General features: G+C 44.2%; 1 long non-coding RNA gene across 6 annotated transcripts in view; it reads right to left on the bottom strand.

Moving 5' to 3' along the window:
* The window catches only part of LOC125458519 (uncharacterized), an 85249-nt gene extending 73079 nt beyond the window's left edge, over nucleotides 1–12170 (bottom strand). The window contains exon 1 of one of the 6 annotated variants that reach the window (XR_007248835.2): nucleotides 11919–12170. This is a non-coding gene — a long non-coding RNA (uncharacterized LOC125458519). The remainder of the gene's footprint in view (nucleotides 1–11918) is intronic. The other 5 variants (XR_007248836.2, XR_007248834.2, XR_009446618.1 and 2 more) reach the window with 5 other exon arrangements.
* Between the last annotated feature and the right edge of the window lie 233 nt (nucleotides 12171–12403).

The following is a 12403-nucleotide window of genomic DNA, read 5'->3' as shown; positions in this document are numbered from 1 at the left end:
CTGAAATGGCCAGGTGAGTGACCTTTGATCAAGCCAAGCAGTTGTCACTACTTGAAATCACATCCTGTTGTTATCATACACTTTGTGACGATCAAAGCTGTATCCTGTTCTCGTTATAGCGGCATGACCACATACTTATGATGTTTCAGATGTAGTAATTGTTTTATGTATTTGCCAATTCCAAGGGTATAAAACTGGGGACTGTCCCCTGTTCGGAGAGAACCATTCACGATGCTCAGCAATCTCTGCCGGGTTGCGTACAGCGATCCTCCGCAACTGTGACTTGCTTATTAATAAAGGATTGTTTTTGTAGACAGGTCAGTGTCTTGCTCTTGCAAGAAGTCTGTGAGGGTCTCTGAAAAACGAACCTAACAAAAGCACCCAGAGAAGCTAATCCATCTGTTAAAAAGATAGGCATTTTATTTCATTTAACCTGTTATGCACTTTATAACTGACAAATAACATTTTATTTATTTAAACCTAACAGTTAACAAATCAATAGAGCTACTAACAAACTGAACAATTCCCTAAGTACTAGCTTTTCCCTAACTGAACTAAATCTAACTGGTAACAAAGCGTGAAGCTGGATGAACACAGCAGGCCGAGCAGCATCTCCGGAGCACCAAAGCTTTTGTGATCCTGAGATGCTGCTTGGCCTGCTGTGTTCATCCAGCTTCACACTTTATCTCGGATTCTACAGCATCTGCTGTTCCCATTATCTCTAAATCCAACTGGTATGCTATTCCAATAAATAAAAGTGCCAATTACATAAATCCAAGTAATAAAAAAAAGTTAAAAAGTCTCTCAAAGTCTACACGACTTTCTTCTGCTGCTCTCAAGTCGTAAATGCTGTTCTTCTGCTGATTCAGTTGTCAGGGATATTTTGTCTGTGACGACTTCTGTGAGGACTCTTAGCTAGAGGTGTTGTGGTACCTTTTATGGATAGATGGTGCTTTCTTAGAGTGTTTAGAAATTTCACGTGGGAGCTAGACGCTTATTATCACCGGATTTTCAAAATCTCTCTCCTTACATACCTTGGTTGACATATCAATTTCTTACAACAGCATTGCTCTGGGGTTCTCAAAACCATCAGATTTAAATTCAATTAGCTTTCGATCACCAAGTGTTTGATGTAAATTAATTGGCTGATTCCAGCTGGTTGCCAAAACATCAAAACAGGCCCAAGGTTTCCAATCACACAGGCAATTGATACATGTTTCAATTTCAGAATTGGCTGTACATCTTCAGCTAAACACAGACATTTTTTTCTCTGTATAAATCTCTAAGTTTAGAAAAGCATTTTACCTCTTAAAAAGGAATCACACTTTTCTCCCTTACCATTTAAAAAAATTCTAACTTCCTACCTTCCAATTCATGGTATGCTACACAACTTCATAACACCTGTCCCTCCATGAAAAAAAAATGAACCATCATTATACAAAGACGACCTTTTTTAAAAAAATCTTAACACCATTGTCATGAGATACATAGGTCAGTAATTTAAAATCACACCTTACATACTAATTCTGCATACGTACATAACATTGGGCAATGGTAGTTCTATCTTTTTGTACATTTTCTTATGAATCCCTGATAACAATAACCTTTTTGCAATCCACATGTACAATATGTAAATTAAGAGCCGGTAACATAAGACTTCAATGAAATAGTCTTGTATTCTCTTCCTTAAATCTTTCCAAAAAAGGTGAGAGGCCTGTGGTCTCTATACATACCCATCTCTGAAACATTATTTTAATGTATATGTTACAAACATTGTAAGGCCAGTGCCTAACTCAACTCTTTTTCAATGGCGGAGTATTTCTCTGGTGGATATTGAGTTTCTTTGAAAAATAACCAATTGGCCTTTCAATTCTCCCATCATCCTCCTGCATCAACACAACTCCAACCCCTACACGATAACGAAATGCGAGGCTGGATGAACACAGCAGGCCCAGCAGCATCTCAGGAGCACAAAAGCTGACGTTTCGGGCCTAGGCCCTTCATCAGAGAGGGGGGATGGGGTGAGGGTTCTGGAATAAATAGGGAGAGAGGGGGAGGCGGACCGAAGATGGAGAGAAAAGAAGATAGGTGGAGGGGAGAGTATAGGTGGGGAGGTAGGGAGGGGATAGGTCAGTCCAGGGAAGACGGACAGGTCAAGGAGGTGGGATGAGATAAGTAGGTAGGAGATGGAGGTGCAGCTTGGGGTGGGAGGAACGGATGGGTGAGAGGAGGAACAGGTTAGGGAGGCAGAGACAGGTTGGACTGGTTTTGGGATGCAGTGGGTGGAGGGGAAGAGCTGGGCTGGTTGTGTGGTGCAGTGGGGGGAGGGGACGAACTGGGCTGGTTTTGGGATGCGGTGGGGGAAGGGGAGGTTTTGAAGCTGGTGAAGTCCACATTGGGAACCCTGCAGCCCAATGGTAACAATGTGGACTTCACCAGCTTCAAAATCTCCCCTTCCCCCACCGCATCCCAAAACCAGCCCAGTTCGTCCCCTCCCCCCACTGCACCACACAACCAGCCCAGCTCTTCCCTTCCACCCACTGCATCCCAAAACCAGTCCAACCTGTCTCTGCCTCCCTAACCTGTTCTTCCTCTCACCCATCCCTTCCTCCCACCCCAAGCCGCACCTCCATCTCCTACCTACTAACCTCATCCCACCTCCTTGTCCTGTCCGTCTTCCGTGGACTGACCTATCCCTTCCCTACCTCCCCACCTATACTCTCCTCCCACCTATCTTCTTTTCTCTCCATCTTCGGTCCGCCTCCCCCTCTCTCCCTATGTATTCCAGAACCCTCACCCCATCCCCCTCTCTGATGAAGGGTCTAGGCCCGAAACGTCAGCTTTTGTGCTCCTGAGATGCTGCTGGGCCTGCTGTGTTCATCCAGCTTCGCATTTGGTTATCTTGGATTCTCCAGCATCTGCAGTTCCCCTTATCACTGATCCAACCCCTACACAGCTGGTATCAATTTAAAGACTTTCAAGAAATTTAGTGTGGCTAAAACTGGTACGGTGGTTAACACTGCTTTTAAATTCTCAAATGGCCACTGGCATTTTTCTGTCAATGGAAATTTCATGCTGATCTTTAACAAATGTGTCAGCAGTTCCACCATGCTACTAAAGTTTGGTACAAACTTTCAGTAGAATACACTCAATCCCAAAAACTGAAGTACTTCTTCATTTGACAATGGTCTCGCAAGTTCATCGAAAAGGACTTAGTTTTCACCTCCCTCAGGGTCATCCTTGCACACCCAATGTGGAGTCCCAAAAACATTGTTTCTGCCTTTGAAAATTCAGTTTTTGCTAGATTTATAACCAGATTTGCCTCCTGTAGTCTCTCAAAGAGCTCTGCCAAATGCACCAAGTGATCTTTCCATGAGTGGCTAAAGATCACTAAGTCATCTACAGTGACTCCACAATTAGTCAATCCTGCAACAAGTCTGGTCATAAGTCTTTGAAAAGTGGCTGGTGTGCTCTGTATTCCAAAGGGCATTACTTTAAATTGATACAGTCCATTTGAGGTTACACATACAGAAATTTCACTCACTCCGTCGGACAATGTTACTTGCCAGTAACCATGAAGTAAGTCTAACTTTTCGCAAACAGTCGTCCAGCCTTGGAATTGGGTCTGAGTCTAATTTAGTTATGACACTGATCTTCTGATAATCCATGCAGAATCGTTCAGTATAATTAGGTTTGGGAATGAACATGATCAGCGAATTCCACTCACTTTGGCTTAGCTCAATGTCGTCTTTTTGGAGCATCACATCCACTTCCCTCTGTACCTCTATGGCTTTGAGAGGATTAAGCCTCAATGGTGTTGTTTTATTGGAACAGCATTCCCTACTTCAACCTTGCGTACTATAGAATGCAGAAGACTAATTCAATTGCTACATATGCCCTCATAACAACGCAACAAGCCTTCCTTCTTCTGTTTGCCATTAGAGATATCAACTAAGTTTACTCCATGTGAGTTGATATTTGGCCCTGAAGTAAGACGGCCTTTAAGATTATTTAAGGAAAACTTGATAGATCTGAAGTAAGAGATCTCACAGTTGGATTTTTTTATCTGGGTTGAGAGTAAGATTAATCAAAGAAGGTGAATTGGCTAGACAACATCTGAATGTGGCATAGCATCTAATGAAGCAAGAAGCAAATAAGAAATCTAAAATTCGTACGTTGGCTCTTGGGGATAAATTATTGGTGCTGTTACCAGTAGTAGGAGATCACATCAAAGCAAGATTTAGTGGTCCCTATCAAACTGAGAAGTTAAGTCAAGTGAATTATTTGGTAAAGATGAAAGATAGGAAAAAACTTCATTTAGTATGTCATGTGAACCTGTTGAAACAAGGAAAAGGATCCAGATAAACAAGTTTTAGTTACTGCCAGTCAGAGTGAGGAATCAAATCCAAATGATTTGAATTTTGATGTGCCTCAAAATGAACTGAATGATGAGAAAGTCCTTAGAAAGTGGGATAGAATAATTGCCAATGCTCCCCTGGGATTCAGGATGTTACACATTTGATTTAAAGCGCTGAATGCCGAAACTATCCATGAACTCCTTAAATAGTTTGGCAGTAAAATTGGACCCTTGGTCTGACTGAATCTCCCTGGGTAATCCATAATGGGGAAGGAAACCAAACAACTCCTCCACAACCTTTATTGCCTTAACATTCCGTAAGGGAATCGCCTCCACAAATTTGGTAGACACATCCATCATGGTTAGCAAATAGTGGTTCTCATTTTTGGTTTTATGCAGGGACTAACACAATCAATCATAACCTGCACAAAAGGTTCTTCAAATGCAGGAACTGGCATCAAAGGTACTGATTTTATTACTGCCTGTGGTTTCCTACCATCTGATGCATTTCACAGCTACAGCTAAATTCAACCGCATCCTTATCCAGCCTGATCCTCTACCTGTTTAAATTTTTCCTTTACCATTTCATCAGACAGTGTGGCTGCTGACTGGACCTCAACTCCTTTGTCCCTCTCTTTAGCTTTTCTTTCTTGCTGCAACTTATGACTGTGGCATCTTGTCACCACTCATTTCAGAAAAATTCTAGTGTATTTTTCTTTTAACTCCTCAGTTCCCTACATTTCCTTTGCTTTCTCCACTCCAAGGGGCACTGGTGCCAGTCCTGAAAACAGAGGAGTCTGTACCACTGGAATGTTTCACCTGAACTGCACACTGGATCCAAAGTCCTGGCGAGCCATATAACCAGAGACGCAAATAGGTTTTAAATGGGCCATGAGAATGTTCACATGAGCGGTGATTTAGAAAATTAAAAAAAAAGGACAAGTCAATAATGCAGTGCAGTGATACATAAAATGATAACTGGAGTGTGACAGGAAGGAACAGAATGCAGAAAAATAAAATGCACCAATGAATCTGGTAAGAGTATGGAAATGGCTTAAAATTAAGAAAAGGAGGAGGGTTTAAGTGAAGCAAGATTTAGAAATCTGTGCATTAAAGCTGAAGCATAGAAAAAAAGTGTTTCAATATGGAATCAGAAAAGATGAGTGTGACAGGAATGTTAGTGACAGTATATAAGAAGGTAAGGTCAAAAAACAGAATAGCATAGAACAACAGAGCACCGAAGTGTACAGCACAGGAACAGGCCTCAAGCCCACGATGCTGTGCTGAACATGACGTCAAGTTTAACTAATTCCTTCTGCCAGCCCTCGCCCCACATCCCTCCATTCCTTCCACATTCATGTGCTTATTTAAAAATCGCTTGAACACGCCTATCATATCTGCCTCCACTATCACACCTGGCAGCATATTCCAGACTCCTACCACTCTCCGTGTAAAAGAACCTGACCCTCGGATTTCCTCTGAACTTACACCATCTCATCGTAAATGCATGCCGCCTGGCGTTGGGCATTTCTACTGGGGAAGAAAGTTCTGACTGTCAACCCTATCTATGCATCTCACAAAATTAGAGACTTTGTCAAGTCTCCCCCCAGCCTCCACCACTCCAGAGAAAAGAATCATTTTCTTTTTCTACCTTGAGTTCTGAGGAAAAGTCACCAGACCCGAAACGTTAATTCATTTTTCTCCTCCACAGATGCTGCCAGACCTGCTGAGCTTTTCCAGCAACTTTGTTTTTGTTCCTGATTTACAGCATCTGCAGCTCATTTGGCTCTTATAACAAGGTGTAGAGCTGGATGGACACAGCAGGGCAAGCAGCAGAGGAGCAGGAAAGCCGACGTTTCGGACCTAGACCTTTCTTCAGACATTTTCTGAAGGGTCTAGGCCTGAAACGTCAGCTTTCCTGCTCCTCTGATGCTGTTTTGCCCTGCTGTGTTCATCAGCTCTACACTTTGTTATCTCAGATTCTCCAGCATCTGCAGTTCCTATTATCTCTAAGTCATTAGGAATGTTCTAGAATACACGTTTAAACATCTCTACAGTACATTCAGAAAAGCATAACATGATTGGACCAAGTCAACATGGTTTTGAAGAAGAGCCACTGGACTCGAACCGTTAGTGTGATTTCCCTCTCCACAGATGCTGCCAGGCCTGCTGAGTTTCTGGTAGTACATTCTATACGTGTTCCAAAAGACACATCCTGTTTCACAAAATTATCAGCAGATTTTAGGATGTAATTAGTGCAGAAATAAAGGTGAAATTATAAATGTATTTTTATTGAATGTCTTTTGGAAATACAAATAGAGACCGTACAAAAGTTTCTTAAATTAGATAAAGACTCTTGGAGTTTGGAAATTCAATATTTTGTAACTAAAGCCTGTAAGGAACTAGGTAATGAAGTCAGTGTGACTAAGGGGAAGAGGAGGCAGAAAACAGATGATGAATACAAAGGGACAAGTGGTCTGAGATGCATTTGTTTTAATGCGAGAAGAGCAGTAGATAAGGCAGATGAACTTAGGGCTTGGATTAGTACCCGAGAGTATGATGTTATCGCTACTACTGAGACTTGGTTGAGGGAAGGACAAGATTGGAAGGACAAGGTTATTGATGCTGCAGGCAGGATACAGAGGAAGGTAAAAGGGGTGGAGGAGTTGCATTATTGGTCAAAGAGGATATCACAGCTGTGCTGAAGGAGGGCACTATAGAGGATTTGAGCAGTGAGGTAATATGGGCAGAGCTCAGAAATAGGAAGGATGCGGTAACAATGTTGGGGCTGTATCCAGGCCTCCCAAAAGCAAGCATGAGATAGAGGTACAAATACGTAGACAGATTATGGAAAGGTGTAGGAGCAACAGGGTGGTGGTGATGGGAGATTTTAATTTTCCCAACACTGAGTGCTGGATATTCTAAAAGGCATTAGGGTGGACAAGTCCCCAGGTCTGGATGGGATCTATCCCAGGTTACTGAGGGAAGTGAGAGGGGAAATAGCTGGGGCCTTAACAGATATCTTTGCAGCATCCTTGAGCTCGGGTGAGGTCCCAGAGGTCTGGAGAATTGCTAATGTTGCCCCCTTGTTTAAGAAGGAGAGCAAGGATAATCCAGGTAATTATAGAGCGGTGAGCCTGACATCAGTGGTGGGGGAGCTGCTGGAAAAGATACTGAGGGACAGGATCTATTCACATTTGGAAGAGAATAGGCTTATTAGTTATAGGCAGCATGGTTTTGTGCAGGGAAGGTCATATCTTACCCACTTGATAGAATTCTTTGAGGAAATGACAAAGTTGATAGATGAGGGAAGGGCTGTAGATGTCATATACATGGACTTCAGTAAGGCGTTTGATAAGGTTCCCCATGGTAGGCTGATGGAGAAAGTGAAGTCACATGGAGTACAGGGTGTACTAACTTAATGAATATAGAACTGACTGGACAACTGGAGACAGAGAGTTGTAGTGGAAGTCAGTTTCTCAAAATGGAGAAATGTGACCAGTGGTGTTCCACAGGAATCCATATTGGGACCACTGTTGTGTGTGATAAGCATAAATGATCTGGAAGAAAGTATAGATGGTCTGATTAGTAAGTTTGCAGATGACACTAAGATTGGTGGAGTAGCCGACTGCGAAGAGCTCTGTCGGAGAATGCAGCAGAATATAGACAGACTGGAAAGTTGGGTGGAGAAGTGGCAGATGGAGTTCAATCCAGACAAATGCAAGGTGATGCATTTTGGAAGATCCAATTCAAGAGTGAACTATACAGTAAATGGAAAAGCCCTGGCGAAAATTGATTTACAGAGAGATCTGGATGTTCAGGTCCGTTGTACCCCAAAGGTCACTATGCAGGTCGATATTGGGGGTCAGGAAGGCATACGGCATGCTTTCATTCATCGGACGGGGTATTAAGTACAAGAGTTGGCAGGTCATGTTGCAGTTGTATGCAACTTTGGTTCGACCACATTTGTTTTCTGGTCGCCACATTACCAAAAGGAGAGGGTGCAGAGGAGGCTCACCAGGGTGTTGTCTGGTGTAAAAGGGTGCTAGCTATGAAGACAGGTTGAGTAGATTAGGATTATTTAGATTAGAAAGACGGAGGTTGAGGGGGGAACCGCACTCCAAGCCTGCGTCAATCCAGATCCTTTATCTAGACCTATCACTTATTTTCCAAGGATCCGTATTCCTCTGCTTCCTGCCCATTCATGTATCTGTCTAGATATGAGAGTCTGAAACTTGACTACAGGCTAGGCTAGGATGTGGAAGCTCATGACCTGCACCTACGTGACTAGTTGCCACTAGGAGCAACAGTCTGACAAATGCTCTTGGTAACTTAGACGGCAACAAGTTGGCTTCTTGATGCTAGTTAGCACAACAAAATGGCTTCTTGGCTATGAACTGCTAATTCTGCTGGAGTTGCAGAAGTAGCTAACCCCCAGACCGTCGCAAAGAAAGATTAGCAGACAATGTGCCCTTTAGAATACAGAAGTAACTTGATAAGATGAGGAAGTACTAACCATTCTAACTGACCTTCAGGTGCAAATGTTGCAGCACAATGTTCCAAGATTAAAAAGTAATCTAAGCATTGTGACATAAATTATTTACCAGTTAATATCATTGGATTAAGTAACTGTCAATGAAGCAATATCACATGTTGATTGGTAATTGTTTGAATACACTATGCGATCACGTCATGTACCCTGCTTTAAGAAAAGTAGAAAAATGTCTTTGTATTAAGTTGTCTGCGCAGCTCCTCCGAGGAACACGGAAGTGCTCAACTTCTGTGTTTTTGGACGATCTGTACCCGGCCGTATGAAGAAATAAAGAATAAAGCCTTAAACAGCCAGACCGGTTGAGAGTGCTCATTGACCGATCACGGAACTGAGAGATCCTGCCGAGAGTCAAGATTTTCAGATACATCTTCAATGATGCTATCGTGCTTGCCTCTAACATCTCCGCTGGCAGCTCATTCCAGGCACCCAACACCCTCTGCATAAAGAACTTTCCATGCATATCTCCCTTAAACTTTTCCCCTCCCACCTTGAAATCGTGACCCCCCCCCAGTAATTGAGACCCCCACTCTCGGGGGGGGGGGGGGGGGGGGGGTGCTTCTTGCTATCAACCCTGTCTGTACCTCTCATCATTTTGTAGACCTCAAGGGCCTGTTCCTGTGCTGTAATTTTCTTTGTTCTAATTCATATGGATAGAAAAATCAGTTAATGGGCAGGAAGCAAAGAATAGCAATAAACATGGTATGTTCAGGCTGACAAGCTGTGACTAACGGAGTGTTGTAAGAATCAGGGTTGGGCTCTCAGCTATTTACAATCTGTATTAATGTACAAATCAAAGGAAGAGAGACTCAGTGGTTAACACTGCTGCCTCACAGCGCCAGGGACCCACGTTCAATTCCACCCTCAGGCGACTATCTGGGTGGAGTTTGTACATTCTCCACGTGTCTGCGTGGGTTTCCTCCCACAGTCCAAATATGTACAGGCTCGGTGGATTGGTCATGCTAAATTGCCTGTAGAGCTTATGGATTTGTGCATTAGATGAGTTATGGGGGACGGGTTTGTGTCAGTGTTCTGAGGGTTGGTATGGGCTTGTTGGGCCGAAGGGCCTGTTTCCACACTCTAGGGATTCTATGATCTATGGAATATTTTAATTCAGGCGAGTAAACTTCAAATAGATAAGGCAAATACAACAACGATCATCTTTTCTAAGTCTAATGGAAAATGTAACTAAAACTGTAAGCATGATGGGATACACAGCAAATTATGCAGGGTCATTGCTCGTGGAACTAATCCTGTTAAGTGTGAAGTGATGCATTTTGGGAGGACTAACAAGGTAAGGGACTGAATAGTAGGGTCCTTGAAAGTTCTGAGGTTAAGAGTTTGGACTGCATATCCATAGATGCTTGAAAGCAGAACAGGTGAACAACGCAGTAAAGAACGTGTAAGGCGGAGCAAAATTCCCCATCATTTGTTGGGCACACCCTGGATTTAAAAACCCTCTGAAGGCAGAGGCTGTGGGAATTATATTATGTTGGATTAAAATCACTGGGACTCCTGAAAACTTGGGCTGCAACTAAGCCAGGAAGAGGCTGACTGGGAAATATACAAGCCCAGGGGCAGATGTCTGGGACTGGGGTTAACTCCGTGAAACCAAAGGAAACTCCCAGCTCCCCACTAGAGCCCCAATTAAAAACAATGCAAGCCAGTCGACAGGAAATAAATAACCTCAACGTTTTCAGACTCTTTGGAGCCTACACAAGTATAAACCTATTCATACTCATCCCTCACATCCTGTCCCTGCAATTACCGCCAAAAGAGAATCACCCTCATCCTCACATATCACCCCTCCAACCTCCAGATACAACGCATCATCCTCCGACACTTCCGCCATCTACAATCCAACCCCCACCAAAGGTGTTTTTCCATCACCACCCTTGTCTGCCTTCCAGAAAGAGCACTCCCTCCGGGACTCCCTTGTCCGCTCCACACTCACGACACCCAGCACTTTCCCCTACAACCGCAGGAAGTGCTACACTTGCCCCCACACCTCTTCCCCCACTAACATCCCAGGCCAAGATGACTTTCCACATCAGGCAGATGTTCACCTGTACATCTGCCAATGTGGTATCGTGTATCCGCTGTACCCACTGTGGCTTCCTCTACATTGAGGAAACCAAGCGGAAGCTTGGGGACCATTTTGCAGAACACCTATGCTCGGTTCGCAATAAACAACTGCACCTCCCTGTCGCGAACCATTTCAACTCTCCCTCTCATTCCGCAGAGGACATGTCCATCCTGGGCCTCCTGCAGTGCCATAATGAAGCCACCCGAAGATTGCAGGAACGGCAACTCATATTCTGCTTGGGAACTCTGCAACCCAATGGTATCAATGTGGATTTCACCAGCTTCAAAATCCCCCCTTCCCCCGCATCCCAAAACCAGCCCAGCTCGTCCCAGCCTCCCTACCTTGTTCTTCCTCGCACCTCCATTTCCTACCTACTAACCTCATCCCGCCCTCTTGACCTGTCCGTCCTCTCCGGACCTCTCTGATGAAGGGTCTAGGCCCGAAACGTCAGCTTTTGTGCTCCTGAGATGCTGTTTGGCCTGCTGTGTTCATCCAGCCTCACATTTTGTTATCTTGGATTCTCCAGCATCTGCAGTTCCCATTATCTCTGACCTATCCCCTCCCTACCTATCTTCTCCTCTATCCATCTTCGGTCCGCCTCCCCCTCTCTCCCTATTTATTTCAGAATCCTCTCCCCATCCCCCTTTTCTGATGAAGGGTCTAGGATCGAAACATCAGCTTTTGTGCTCCTGAGATGCTGCTTGGCCTGCTGTGTTCATCCAGCCCCACGCTTTGTTATCTCGGATTCTCCAGCATCCGAAGTTCCCATTTTCCCTCGTAAACCTCCACTCGACGTCCAGAGGTGACCGAAGGCATCCCGAGATATGAAACACCCACTGGGGCAACACCAGCAACATTCTCCACCAACCGCAACAACAACCCACTCGCAAAACGATCAAGAGGAAGAGAATAAAACAGGCACTCACCAGGCCGGTCCCACCGCCCAACTGACCGTTATTGCCTGCAGCCCTTCGCGGAGTCCCAGCTACGGCAAGCGACTACGGACAGAGCCAGTCGAAATCACGTTTTTCACATCGGGGTGAGTCTAAGGTCATCGGAACCTCTAACCCAGCTGGGCTTGTCTCAGACAGGGGTAACGGGTTTTGGGTTAATGATGTAGGGCACCTCTAAGGAAGGGAAGTGGATTAGGAATTGGGGTCAGCACGTAATTCTCTTTCTCTCTCCTCTTCCCGATTACTATAACTAACAGTCACCCACTGTGTATTTATTATACCCACTGTATTAATAAACTGGGGGTCAAGTTAACACATACAGACGGATTGTGATTTGATATTCGCTCTCCTGTTTTGTTTCTGCAAATATATTAATTCTGCTTGTTTGTTTAATAAAATCAAGAGTTTTCCTGGCCTCGGAAACATCTGACTTCCACCACACCACATTCCACACGTAG

This window comes from Stegostoma tigrinum, chromosome 13, assembly GCF_030684315.1.
Source record: "Stegostoma tigrinum isolate sSteTig4 chromosome 13, sSteTig4.hap1, whole genome shotgun sequence".
NCBI classification, from domain to species: domain Eukaryota; kingdom Metazoa; phylum Chordata; class Chondrichthyes; order Orectolobiformes; family Stegostomatidae; genus Stegostoma; species Stegostoma tigrinum.
The sequence above is the reverse complement of the archived record's forward strand: the minus strand, read 5'-3'. Positions and strand labels throughout refer to the sequence as shown.